This window comes from Mastomys coucha, unplaced genomic scaffold, assembly GCF_008632895.1.
Source record: "Mastomys coucha isolate ucsf_1 unplaced genomic scaffold, UCSF_Mcou_1 pScaffold6, whole genome shotgun sequence".
Taxonomy (NCBI): Eukaryota; Metazoa; Chordata; class Mammalia; order Rodentia; family Muridae; genus Mastomys; species Mastomys coucha.
In genome coordinates, this window is record NW_022196912.1 from 102801479 (window position 1) to 102816689 (window position 15211).

Genomic DNA, 15211 nt, shown 5'->3' on the forward strand with positions numbered 1-15211 from the left:
CTCTTTCTCCACAACCTCTCCAGCATCTGCTGTCACCTGAGTTTTTTATCCTAGCCATTCTGACTGGAACACACCCGTTTTCTCTCCCCCAAGATATCAGTCTCTCAGCTGTAAGATGGAACGGTGAGCCCCCATTATCTCCGAAAGCTCTTTGCATCTCAAAGACCTGTTCATTCTGTCTCCTGGTCATGAAGATCTGAAAAGAAAGAGGAAGCTGGACTTTCAAGATCCCAAATTTTGGGCTCCTGCAGCCCTGGGTGTGGCAGCTACCTGGAGTGACTCCCTGGGGGATTGCTCAGCAGCAGGAAGGACCTTAGCACCTAATGTGTGCGTGGCAGTGGGGAGCAGAGCATAAAGCAGGGTAATTTGAGGGGCAAGAGAAGAGGGGATCAGGAGGCACCTGAAGAGGAGCTGGTATTGATGTGTGCTCAAATAACATGCAGGGGCATGACTTCTTTGCAGTTTGCCATTCATCCTACATTGGGAAGACTTTGTTCCTAATGCCTGTCCTTCAGATGAGACTGTCCAGCATTGAGCTGCTCCCATCTCTGCCCAGCAGAGGGGATGTGACTAACCTGGAGAAGATGAGCCATTGAGAGAAGGAGAGGGCAGGGAAACTTCTTTCTTTGGACTAATTAGCTGTGTGAACCAAATATCTTGGTTAGGGTTATTATTGCTGTAAGAAAACACCATGAGGAAAAGCAGCTTGGGGGAGGAACTGGTTTATTTGGCTTACATTTCCACATTGTAGTCTCATTGATGAAAGTCAGGGTTGGAACTCAGACAGGTAGAACCTGGAGGCAGGAGGTGATACAGAGGCCATGGGGGGAGTGCTGTTTACTGGATTGCTAAGCCTGATTTCATATAGAACCCAAGACCACCAGCCCAGGGGTGGACCTCCTCCATTAATCACTAATCAAAAAAACATCCTATAGGCCTGCCTACAACCTGATCTTATGGAGGCATTTTCTTAATTGAGGTCCACTCTTCTAAAATGACTTCAGGTTGTGTCAAGTTGTCATAAAGCTACCAAATCAATATATTTTGTTGTTAGTTGTTTTGAGGCAGGGTCATTCTATGTATCCTAAGCTGACCTAGAGCTTACCATGTAGCTTTAAACTGGCTTTAAATTCATAGTTACCCTCTTGTATCAGTTTTCCAAGACATTACAGATGTGAGATATCACAACTGGCTCAATTAATCAAGCTTAGCATTGCTTGGGACCAATCATCATCTTTACTACCGTGTGGGAAAAGCCTGCCTGGAAGTGAAGCAAATTCAAGGGAAAACAACAGTGAGAAGAGATTTCATGTTGACATAATTTGGTCTTCTACATGGAGCTAAACATGGGCTTTCTTTTTTTGTTTTTGTTTTTGTTTTTGTTTTTGTTTTTTTTTTTTTTTTTTTTTTTTTTTTTGAGACAGGGTTTCTCTGTGTAGCCCTGGCTGTCCTGGAACTCACTCTGTAGACCAGGCTGGCCTCGAACTCAGAAATCCGCCTGCCTCTGCCTCCCAAGTGCTGGGATTAAAGGGGTGTGCCACCACTGCCCGGCCCCAGGGCTTTCTACTTGTTTATTTTAGCCATTTCTTCCTTTTGACCATTTCAATTTGACTTGAATTTCCGTTAATCACTTTTCTGTTAATTTGCAAAGTCCTAGCACGTGTAGTATCCAGTGAATGTATTATCGTGTCTGGATGATATGGTAGATCCTTTATGTTCGGGATGGTCTAAGTACCAGCAGCACCTGCGAGCCAATAGGTACATGATAGACCCATAGACTCAGAACCCGCTGGGACCCACTACTCAGGCTTGGTTTGCTTGATGCAGCAGCTGAGAAGCTGCTTTGAGTAGCTTAGCATGGAGTAGAAACCTGCCTCTGTGAAGGGCACAGCAGAGGCATTTTCCAGAGGTGGTGAGTGGCCATGTGGAAATGAAATAAGGACGGCCCTTCTGGACTCAGGGCCTAGAAGTTAGCTGTATTCCATGGATGGAGCCCACAAGGACCTCAAGAGGGAATTTCTACCAAATCTTGCACGTTTCTTTTCCTATTACTACAAAATATCTTCTTTCTGCCCTCATAACACAGAACATAACATGAATATATATATTTTTTCATTTTCAGGCCATCTGCACATGAGTACAACCAGAATCCTGGACTGAATACACACGCACACACACACACACACACACACACACACACACACACACACACACACACACAATTTACATAACCATAAACTGCTTCCAAAATATGTTGTGAGTTTTCATTTTCCTTCTAAGATTCATCATTGAAGTGAATCAATTTACTCTGGAACTAACCCAGATGTTTCTGAAACCAGTCAACTGGAAGGACGTAGGGATATCAGAAAATTTCTCTGGCTTAAACCTGAGCAAAATAGTTGGTAACTGGGACTTCACTCTAACTGGCCGCTGTGGGGATTTGGCCTGTGGTCTTATGTTTCCAGTGACTGGTCTGATGCTGTGTTCTCTTTTCCATTTCTCTGAGTGATGACATCACCAGGATCCATGTTGCACCCGTGATCAGTTATGGATAGGTCTAAATGGCATCATTAGGATGTTAGCAGGTGGTAGAGATCTGTGTACCTGAAATGTCAAAAAGATGGAGGCATCCCTAGGGAAGAAGGGAGACCCACAGGGAGTTACTAGAGACTTTTGGTGTTTTGTTTTCACAAATTTTAACTGCTGACAAAGAACCCTTTCCTGTCTAGAGCCTGCTGGGGAGCCTAGAGCTATGGGCAGGGGTAGGAGGGAGCCAGAAGCTGGGTTTTCCTGCTACCAGTCAGTAGCTTATTAGGAATTCTAATTAGGCAGAAATATTTTCCTGTTAGCTCATTACAAACTCTAACAAGGTCCCAGCTCCAAGTCGGGTCTGCTTTTCTCTTTCTGGGGATAACAATGAGCAGCATATTGGAGTCTTTGGTAACTCATTTGTTACAACATGCTATTTACAGGTTGGGAGAGCTCTGGGGTAGAGAGGCCCAGGGGAGAGCAGGGAGAGAATGCCCTGTGTGGCAAGGCAGCCAGACACAGAGCTCATTGGACACCTAGACTTTCTAAGAGATCTGAACCCTGCTATATGTGTGAGATACAGACAGGTCTCTTTCTGGTGCTTGGAAGCAGGGAGTTTCATAGCCATGTTCTAGTTGGGGGAGCAGTAGCAAGTCACCATCTTGCCTTGTTTTGTAAGGAGAATCCTCAGACTTCTGCTTTACAGGTTTCATGGTTATCACTCTTAGTGATCCAAAATATATTTACATGTTAATCACTTTCCAGCTTAAAAATGGTCCCTGGCTCCTTCGTTCCTGTTCTCTAAATCTCAGTTACTTTATTTGTTCATCAAGGAACTTTTTAAAATAACCTGACCCAAACTAGCACTAGTCCAAGAATATCTCCCATCTCAAATTCTCTATTTAAAAACATACAAGGGATGATTTCTGCAATATCTTATGAAGATTGTTAGTTCACCTTCTTCTTGATAATTCCTACTGAATATTCAAGTTCTATCTGTCCTCACAGCTCATCAAAAAACACTGTTTTATCCATGTTTATTCTAACTTTCACTGGATGTCCATAGCATGGCCCAAATAGCAAAGTAAACTATAACCTGTAGACCCAATCTGGGCCATCACCTATCTTTACAAATAAAGTTTCATTGGGACACAGCCATATATATCCATGAACATATTGTGTATGTTAAATAGAATAAGAAACAGAAGATAACAGCAGTATATGTGCAAAAGAAATGAACACATAATTCCATTCAGTGAAGTTTATTAGAAATAGTCTCAGGGCCATGATTGGGCCTTAAAGGAGGGAGGGAGAGCATTAGACAGCAATAATACAATGTGTGGAGATCTAAAATGTGATGGGAGCTTTGGCGGGGAGAAGAAGCTTCCCCTTTGGAGCTTGGAAAGGAACTTCATTCAAAGTGTGAATGAGAGAGAGAGAGAAAGGGGGCAGAGAGAGGGGGGGGAGGAGGGAGAGAGAGAGAGAGAGAGAGAGAGAGAGAGAGAGAGAGAGAGAGAGAGAGAGAGAGAGAGAGAAGAAGAAGAGGAAGAGAACAGGAGATAAGGATGAAAGAACGGGGTCCAGAGGAGCCTTCAGATAACCTCTGGAGCAAAATACCCCCTGAGAATTTTATCATGTGATTTAGGTCAACACAGCTGGCTTGACAAAGAGCGTCGAAGATCTGCTATGGAAAATTGAAAGCTGTCAATTCTTAAGGTACAGACTGCTTCTTGAGAGCCTTCAGGGAGGACTGGCGGGATTCGGGCTGTAGGGTGTGACAGCCAAGTGCAGCAGGCATGTGTTCTGGCAGTCGGGGCTGCTTTTCACCACAGTAGAAAAACCAAGTTGCAATAGAGACCATATAAACTTCAGTGCCTAAAATACCTACTAACTCCTTTACAGAGAGGAAAGGCACATCTGTCCTCACTTAAACCATAAAATTTAGCATTTAAATTTATAGGATGCCTTCTTGAATTCTCATGAACCCTTTTGAGATTATTTTTCCTCTTCTTCTCCTCCACTCTGACTCGCCCGTCTTTCTCGCTCTGAACTCTCCTCACATTTTTTCTGTTTCTTTGATGTTTTTCACTTTCGAAAAATTTCAAATAGTCATTTATTTATGTGTCTGTTTTGCATAATACTCATATGCAAAACCTCGCAGGGCAGAATCTCATTAGAGCCATCCCTGCATCTCTTCAAGACTCAGCAGAAGGGAAATCAGGAAATAACTTTGCTGTTTGCAGAATCTGAGATGGCTTCTTACTGGCTTCTCTGAATTACCATGAAGACCTCAGGAGTTTTGTGCAGTGGTTTGACATTATGAAGAGCCACACTCCATGTGCCTTGAGGGTAGCTAATCCTGCCCTTGAATTGGAAGCCAGAGCCCAGTTCCTTAGTAGGGAAGATGTGTCTCAGAGGGAGGGATACTTCGAGACATCACAGAAAAATGACAGGATGCTTTTCATTGTGGTTCATTGTTGTTGTAAATATTTAATCTCAATCAGAGGTTGAGATCAGCCCTGCCTTAGATCATTTAGTTCCCAGATAAAAGACACAAAACTTTTATATTTATAATAAGCCTTCATCAGCACCAGTGCTGGGTAGATATCTACCCTCTATGGTATTCTGTTTGCTTTCCTGGCAATAACCCTAAGATATGAATAACCACATTCTGCCTGGGCCAGCCACTCAGAGGGCAGCCCTCATGGCCATGTTCTCATGATTCATCTACCCCATGGTGTCTATTCCTCTCCTCACCTTTGTGCTCTCCACCTTGTAGTCTCTTGCCTCAGACCTCAAGCCTAGGAACTGAAACTCCACCTACCTCTTTTCTTCCCCCTATAGGCTGCAGGCATCTTTATTCAACCATAGTTTTAAATTAAGGAGCACTGTTACACAGTATCACTTGGTATATGTGAGAATTCCCTCCTTCCTCAGGCACCCAGATCTTGGGGGCCATTATTTAGCATTACAGTACACAGCAATAGACCAAACCTCAACAGTTCATTCTCTCCTTTCTTGTCTAATGCAAGCCTATCTATGGGGTTTTTGTTGTATTTTGTCTCTCAGTCTTCAGGATATAAAAACAACGATGTGGTGGTAGTTGGGATAATGTGTCCTTCAAGATACCCATGCCTAGTCATGAACCTTGTGATTCTATTACTTTACAGATCAAATGGGATTTTGAAGATATGTTTAGAATTATGGACTTTTAGATTATCCAGTTTAATCCCCTGAGTCCTTGAAAGTGGACGTGGGAGGCAAGAGAACAGGTCAGAGAGACACCATATGGCAAGGACTTGGTCTGTTGTTGCAGGCTTTGAAGATGGAGGAGGCAGCCAATAGCCAAGGAGTGCAGGCACCCTAGAAGACTGAAGTGCAGGGGAGAAAGATTCCTTTCCAGAGTCTGCAGAAAGGGACTGCCTTGATGGTGTTTTGATTCTCAGCTTGAAGATATTTCTCTTATGTAGGATACTTAGGCAATGCACTCATGCTAACTGAGACATCAGGTTCATGGTAATTTGTTATGGCAGCAGCAGCAACAGCAGCAAAGTAACTATAGGTATGGTTATGTTTTTCAACTGGAATGGTTGTCCCCTGTCACAAATGGTTCAATGACTCAGAGATTATATCTATCACAGAATAAAAAAAAAAAAATACCAAACACCAAAATAGTGCTGCCCAGAGTCCTGGAGCTTAAGACAGTTGTTTCAGAAATCATGAGCTTTGCCCCTTAAAAGAGCTAAATTGAGCAAAAGTGAATGGCAGCAGCAATTTGCTAGCAGTCTATTTGGGAGCAGAGGATAGACTGGCCTTGTTGGTTTGTTGCATGTGTATACTGCATACATTTGGATTTCAACAACAGCTTGGTAGGATTTTAGTCCTCAGAGAACCAGGAACTCCAAAGTCCATGACATAGGTTGGTTTCCCCTGGTCATTTCTCAGCTTATAAAATAATGGGGAAAATTCCGTATTGGTTGTCTAGTACTAAAATACTACTGTATAGAAAGTCAGATCCAGAACAACAATATGAACTAACTAGTACCCTCAGAGCTCCCAGGGTCTCAACCACCAACCAAGGACTGCACATGGAGGGGTCTGATTGTTCTGGCAGCATGTGTATAGTAGAGGATTGCAATTTGATCATCAATAGGAGGAGAGGACCCCAGCCCTGTGAAGGTTCTGTGTGTGCCCCAGTGTAGGGGAATGCCAGGGCCAATAAGTGGGAGAGGGTGGGGTGGCAGGCATGGGGAGGGGGGGAGGCAACAGGGGTTTGTTTTTGTTGTTTTTGTTTGTTTCTTTGTTTTTTGGAGGGGAAACTGGGAATGGAGAAATTTACATGTAAATAAAGAAAATATCTAATAAAAAAAAAGTCAGGTCCAATGTCAGTGACTTAAAACAATGACTTTAGTTGTGGTTGGCTGTAAGCTGACCAAGCTTACTGATCCGAGCTTGGTTCCAGGGCATGGCTTTGCTCATCTATCTGTGGTCAGCAAGTAGATCAGCCAGAGGCTAATGGGGTAGGCTAGCCCCAGCGGGGTGGCACCGCTTTTCTCTGCATGCTGGCCCATCCTCCTGAGACTTGTTTTTTTTCTTATTGATGAGGGATATGGAGAGAAAGAAGTGGACATAGGTGTTGAGGTCTTGTCATGGAAATGGCATACTATTAGACTTCATTTGTGAAAGAAGTATGAGTCAGACCCCTGGGTGGGAGGACGTATCAGGGTACATCACAAATGCTGGGGAAGAATGGAGAACCTGGGTAATTTGTGTAGTCAAATTGATACAAAATTTCTATGAGGGGAAGACATTTGTAGTGGTTTGAGTAGGTTTGGCCCCAATAGACTCATGTATTTGAATACTTGGCCCACAGTGAGTGACACTTTTAGGAGATATGTCCATGTTAGAATAGGTGTGGCCTTGTTGGAGTAAATGTGTCACTGTGGGGCAGGCTTTGAGGGCTCCTAGTACTCAAGTTCTGCCTACTGTGGAAGAGAGAGTCCCCTCCTGGCTGTCTTTGGATCAAGATGTAGAACTCTCAGTTCCTCTTCCAGTACCATGTCAACCTGCTTGCTGCAATGTTTCCTGCCCTGATGATAATGGTCTGAATCTCTGAAACTATAAGCCACCCTCCATTAAATGTGTTCCTTCATAAGTGTTGGCTTAGTCCTGGTGTCTCTTCACAGCAATAGATCCCTAACTAAGACAATATTCTTAGTTACAAATAGCTCTTGAAGACTTGAGGAAATGTATTCACTGCCCACACCAGGACACTTTTGGTGGTCTGTGAGAACATTCTACATGGTAGCCTTTAGGAAGCCTACTGAGCTCTCAAACCAGTGTGTGCCCCCTCTTCTCCCTGGATATGCCATGCTAGAGTCGTCGCTATGAAGTAGCAGCCACCAGCTGTTCCTTGTCTGTGTATTGTGGGTGACCAGCTGGCTTGATGAATGTGCCTTCTGCAAACCTTCCCTCGGCCTCTGTCATAGCATCAGCGTGAAATGAACTCACGAATTCTCCGAGAACCACAACCCTTTTCCCCTTCCTCAGACTGATGCATCAAATCGATCTGGCTGGGTGAGCCATGACAAACCACATTGGGGGGGGCAGGGAGTCAGCAAATTTAAAGCCTCATCTGAGGTCTTGATTCTCCATAAACTGAGTCACCTGCAGCAGGTGCTGACACTTCCACTGCAATTGATACTGGGATTTATCGACTTGCCGTAGATGTTGATTTTGACCAAGACTGAATTCTGAATGAAAAGGCCCGCGGCAATATATCTTTATTGCTCTGGTAATCCACGGGCTTGCTAATCCTTCCTTGTCTGCCAGGAGGGTCTCACTCGATATGTTGCAGAAATTCTCTTAGACTGTGGAAAACATCACTTAGAGATGGAACAAGGTGTTCTTTGCCCACAAGGCATCCCGAAAGAGGGATTGGAGTACAAGCAGGGCATCCAGTAACATGACCAAAGTATTTGAAAATATGTTCATGCCCACCTTCCAAACCATTCTTTTGACTCCCTCCCATCTCTCTGTCACTTGCTGTAATGTGTATATATATGAGTGTATATGTGTATGTGTGGAAACTACAGGGGGATACTTGGTATCTATTACTCTCTGACTTATTCCCTTGAGACAAAGTCTTTTACTGAAGCATAAGATGGCAGATTCGCTAGGCTGATGGGCTAATGAACTTCTCTAATTTGTCTGTCTCTGTCCCCTGATGCTGGGCTAACTTTGGCCATGCCTGGTCTTTTTATGTCAAGGAGTCTATTTCAGGCCCTCATGCTTGTGCAGCAAGCAATTTTATCCACAGAATAATCATCTCTCCATCCCTCCTTTGACTGTGGTGTGTGTGTGTGTGTGTGTACAGGTATTCATGCAGAAGCTGGAGGGTGACCTCAGTTGTCCCTCAGGTGATGTCCACCTTGGTTTTTTAGAGATAATACCTCTCACTGAGACCTGGCTCTCATGAGTTAACTAGACTGGATACCCAGGGAGTCTCAGGGACCCGCCTGTCTGTCTCCCCAGTGCTTGATTACAAGTGTGAATCATCATACTTGCTTTCTTAAAAATTATTTTAAGTTTGGGTTCTGGGCGTTGGCCTCTGGTACTTCTGTGTGCAAGGCAAGTGCTTTGCCAACTAGACTCTGACCCCAGCCCCTTGCACCTGTGACCTTCTAGAGACCCAGATCTCTCCTGTTTGGAAGCAGCTCAGAATAATGCAAACTCAGAGCACACTGTCATCTGTGGCTTCCTCCTGAAAAGCTTCTGCCTTCTTTCCCTTTAGGCCGACACCAGGGGCTCAGCCTTGCTTACTTCTAACTCATGCTACTGGATCTGGTCTTTTGTGGATCTCTAACGTCACCCTTAGTGCTATCTATCCAGGAGTGAAATTAATGTGCAAGTTGGTTCTTTCTTTTCTTTTTCTTTTTTTAGATTTATTTTAATTTATTTTATGTATATGAGTACACCATTGCTCTCTTCAGACACACCAGAAGAGGGCAACAGATCCCACTGCAGATGGTTGTAAGCCACCATGTGGTTGCTGAGAATTGAACTCAGGACCTCTGGAAGAGCAGTCAGTGCCTTTAACCACTGAGCCATCTCTCCAGCCCACCATTTGGTTCTTTCTATGCTCAAGGCCCACTAGAAACACAAAGAAAGAAAGAATACCTTTTACCTGATTTTTTTTCCTGAAAATATAGTCTGCAGCCTTAACTGTGAAGAGGATAGGTCAACAATAGAATCATACAGAGTCCCTTCTGAGTTACTAAGGTGTCTTTGTCCTTGGAAACACAAACAGGAACAAACTGACTAGATCAGTGGTTCTCAACTTGTGGGTCATAACCTCCCTTGGGGTTCAAATGGCCCTTTCACAGAGGTCACCTAAGACCATCAGAAATATCAAATTTTTGCATTACAATTCATAACAGTAGCAAAGTTATAAAGTAGCAATGAAAACAGTTTTAAGACTGGGGTTACCACAACATGAGAAACTGTATTAAAGGGTTGCAGCATTAGAAAGGTTGAGAGTCACTATGGCTCGTGTAGGAGAAGAGAAAACCACAGTTTCCCAGTCTAGTTCCATGGGCAGTTTTAATGATGTGTGTATGAGTTTATTGTTTTTGAGTCAGACTCTCACTATGTAGTCTAGACTAGTTTCAAACACATGGTGCTCTTCCTGCCTTAGCTCCCTGAGTTCTGTGACTACAGGTGTGAGCTAGGCTGCTATAAGATAAAAAAATGGAAGTCAGAGAGACAGGAGAGGCAGAACCACAATTTTCTTTTATTTTTAATTGGATATTTTCTTTATTTACGTTTCAAACATTATCCCCTTTTTCCCCTCCCAGAAACCCCCTATCCCATCCTCCTTCCCCCTGCTTCTATGAGGGTGTTCCTACATCCACCTACCCACTCCCACCTCCCAGCCCTAGATTCCCTGGGGCATCTATCAAGCCTTCATAGGACCAAGGACATCTCCCATTGATGCCTGACAAGACCATCCTCTGCTATATATGCAGATGGAGCTATGTGTACTCCTTTGTTGATGGCCTAGTCCCTGGGAGCTCCAGGGGGTCTGTCCTGTTGACAATGTTGCTCCCTCCATGGGCCTTCAAACCCCCTCAGCTCCTTCAGTCCCTTCTCCATCTCCTCCATTGGGGACCCCTGAGCTCAGTCCAATAGTTGGCTTCAAGTTTCCTCCTCTGCATTTGTCAGGCTCTGGCAGAGCCTCTCAGGAGACATCCATATCAGGCTTCTATCAGCAAGCACTTCCTTGTATCCACAGTAACGTCTGGGTTTAGTGGCTGTATATGGGATGGATCCCCAGGTGGGGCAGTCTCTGGATGGCCTTTCCTTCAGTCTCTGCTCTACACTTTGTCACCATATTTCCTCCTGTTAGTATTTTTTTTCTTATTTATTTATTTATTTATTTATTTATTTATTTATTTATTTTTTAGATTTATTTATTTTATTTACATGAGTACACTGTAGTTGTCTTCAGACACACCAGGAGACAGCATCAGATCCCATTACAGATGGTTGTGAGCCACCATGTGGTTGCTGGGAATTGAACTCAGGACCTCTAGAAGAGCAGTCAGTGCTCTTAACCGCTGAGCCATCTCTCCAGCCCCCCGTTAGTATTTTGTTCACCCTTCTAAAAAGCATCCACACTTTGGTCTTCCTTCTTCTTAGGCTTCATATGGTCTATGAGTTGAATCTTGGGTATTCTGAACTTTTGGGCTAATATCCACTTATAAGTGAGTACATATTGTGTTTGTTCCTTAGTGACTGAGTCACCTCACTCAGGATGATAGTCTCAAGCAGAACCACAATTTTCACAGACAGGCTATACCTACCTTCAGGGAAGCAGGCTCAGGATACTTGAGGCTCTCCTCTAAATCTGTCTTCTAGGATTTGAATTCTCAACAGCACTGGCATCTCCCTTGGCTTTCCATGCTAGTGGCTCATTTGGGGGAGGGCTGGGTAGGGCTGGGTCACGGGGTCAACTTTGTCTCAAAGAGACACTGAGATGAAGAACTTCACATAGCTTGGGTGGTAGGTAGAGCTTACCTGCTAGGTAAGCTTGGGGAATCTCTTTCTCTTTCTTGAGGCACAGATCTTTTCATCTGTATTAAGGAGGAAGCAGCGCCATGGTGCTCATGACTAATGGCTTCCTTGCTTTCTTGTTGACTTAAGATCAGTGATGCCCAGGTATCATTTAGAGGATCTTAGGGTCTGTGGTCCAGCTTCTGGGCCAGGTGGGGAAGTTTTCAGCAGTATGTCTGCAAAAGATTTTCCTTTCCAGATAAAGCCTTTTTCTTCCAAGATACACATCTTCTTTGTTTCTCTCTCTCTGTCTCTCTGTCTTTCTCTGTCTCTGTCTCTGTCTCTGTCTCTCTCTCTCACACACACACACACGCATACGTGTGTGTGCATATGTGTGTGAGTGTGTGTGTGTGTATGTGTGTGTGTGTGTGCATGCACAGTGTTGGGATTAAACCCACAGCCATATGCCTGCTCCTCAGGTCTTCTGGCATAGAGTTGGAGCCCATGCCCTTTCTTTCTTCTTGTCACAAGACTGGTTTCCTCTGCCTCCAATATTTTGTTGAGCAATGGTACCATTTAGTCAGCTTTTGGATGGTAAGATTCCAGAAGGGTGTGGGGACATTTATCTGGGGTCCTTCTTTCAGAGGTCAGCTACAACAAAGCCATTGACCTCTTACGTTTCATATGAGAAAATGAACCTCTGTTAAAACTGTTATGAATTATTTTTTCTGGTCTTTGTAGTCTAAGCAATCCCTAACCCATATGGATACCTATGGGTATGATGAGAGAATTGAATGTGATAGTCACAAAGTTCCTTTAGGATCTCTGTAGTTTTAACATCAGTCTATGACGTCTGAACTCTGGAAATAAGGATGCAAGAAAAGCTAGAAGGAAGAGAAATAGACATTTGGCACCACTCCGCTTTTTCTCTTTCTGGTTTCCAAGTCAACTTGGGCCTTCACTGGGTGAGTCCTCACTACTCAGCCTTGTAGTCTCTGCTGAATCAAAGACCAACACTTTGTCTGACTAAAAGGTTGAGGAATGATTGGATTGAACACCTAACAAATATATTTTCTAGGAATTTGCTGAATTAAAAAATTCATAAATACTCCAATCATTGGTAAATTCATTCCAACTTTCTTATTGCTTTACCTACTTATGTTGGACTGTGAATGTCCCATGTTAGTTTGAGCAGTAGTTCCCACTGTGTTGGGTTGTTTTATATCTGACATTGTAGTTCTCTATATTAAGGGAATCTTTTGGAGAATTCAGAGCCATTTCCTAATAGTAAAAATCAGCTTCTTGATAATTTCTTCACTAAAATTTTTCTAATAAAGAAGTCCCTAGACTTAAGATGGATTGTTGTAACTTCAATTTTTCCAAAACCTACTTTTAATGATGGTTCTTAAATGCTTTAACCTCCCTTCTAGCCCATCACCCTGCAGAGGTAGTGGAAAAGAAAGGGTACAGAGGAACTGGACATGTTTAGAAATGGTTCTTTGGAGAAAATCCCCTATGTGTTGTGTGGAAATCTGCGGTTCAGTTCATAGGTCAGCAACAGCAGCTAGATCCACTCACAAACACTTCACAGATACACAAGCAGTTCAGTTTATCAGAGTCAGGACAGCAACAGTGGTCACACAACCTAGCAGAGACAGCCAGGCCCCAGAGCCTTGGCACAAGTCACCAGGAGGGACTAGGGAGAAACACCAGGAAAAGTTCTCAGCTGTGCCTCTCGGCAAAGCAAAGATCAGCAAAGACTTGAGACCAACAATCGTTTCACAGCTCGCTCTATAAGCAAGTCAAGCACAGCCTCCGTCACTGTCTGTTGAGTTCTATTTATACTCCCCCCCAAACATCATGTGTCTTCCACGGGTCTTGCCTCAGCACATGCATCTGTCGTAGCTGACATCACTCTGCCAGTTCCAAGGAAGTGGCAAGAAACTTCAGCACACCACCAGAAATTTTTTAGTGTGTTTCTCTCTATGGAGTCCAAACAAGTAGAGCTCAACCATGAAATGTAAGGCGGACCAAGACATGCATGTTGTTAGCAAAGTATCCTTTATCACATGTCCTTTCACATGCTTGCCTTAGCAGAACATCTTTTTCTCCGGTGTCAGCATCAGTTCCTTCACATGTCTGCCTTAGCCTTTCACTTGTGTCCACTTCAGGAAAACACTCCTTCATGTGTGTGCCCCAGCAAAACATCCAACACAACTGACTTTCCAAAGAACCCTTAAGTTTCCGCTTCAGTTTATGTTCTCATAACATTGAATACATAGAACCCAGTAAGCATGATGGTTTAGTAACACTGTAGAATATGGATGTTTCCCCTTGAGATCATGTGGCTCAATGGAAGCTGCTCATTGCTGTTGCTTAACCTTGACATTATTCTACCGTCTATAGTTAGTTTGAAAAAGATCCATATTCTAAATTTGAAGTACAGTTTCTATTGAATGCCTATCACTTTGCACCAAATTGGAAAGCCTGAAAGTTGAATCACATTATGAGAAGCTGTAGCTAGAGTCTCCATTGAGCCAGACCTCACTTCAGAATGGCTTTTGAACCTTGGTATTTGATGGCAGCCCACAATTTATTTGCAAGATTGAGCCAGGGAGTTGGGGATAGGGTTGGGTATTACAGTGTTTGCCTTGGGTTGGAATGGCTTATCTCATAGGTTCTTCTCTTCTCTTCTCTTCTCTTCTCTTCTCTTCTCTTCTCTTCTCTTCTCTTCTCTTCTCTTCTCTTCTCTTCTCTTCCCTTCCCTTCCCTTCTCTTCCCTTCCCTTCCCTTCTCTTTCCTTTTTTTTTTTCTTCTTGTAAGCAAGATCTTACTGTGTTGCCATGAGTGGCCTGGAACCCATATAGAGATCCACCTGTCTCTGCCTCCTGAGTGCTGAGATTAAAAGTGTGAGCCATCATACCCATCTAGGTTCATATTCCTTTAAATTAAAAAAAATATTATATAGTAAAATTTACCTTTTGAATTTATACAGTTATGTTTATTTCAACACATAAATGGGTTTGTGTAACCATGCATAATGATTAGTTACTTATTATTGTGATAAAATATCTGAGCTACATAATTTAAGAGAAGAAGAATTTATTTGAGGGTCACAGTTTCAGAGGTTTGATCAGTAGCTGACTTGTTCCACTGCTAAGGGCCTTGGTGAAGTAGACTATAACAGGAACAGGAGTATTCGTGAGATCAAAGCTACTCGCCTCATTCAGCCAAGAAGCAGACAGAGGCAGATGACCAGAAATACCGTCAGAAACATGCCATTGGTGAGGAACTTCCTCTACCAGGCCTTACTTCCTTAACAATATATTCATGAACTTATCAATGGATTAACTCAGTAATGGAACCAGCATCCTCATGATTGAATCTCCTCTCAATGGTTGGATGTGCCACCAGCATGGAGTCAATCCTCCCACACCTGAGTCTTTTGTGGGGAGACTTTGTGTATCTAATGCACAATGACAACATGCTACCACAGTCCTGACAAAATTGATGCATACTGTGCTTGTAGTCACAGCCTGTCCTCATCATCTATCCTCTAGTACCTAGGTTGTCCATTCCTTATCATGTCGGTGAGCGTGATTTTTGAGAGTGTCTTATAAATGGGATT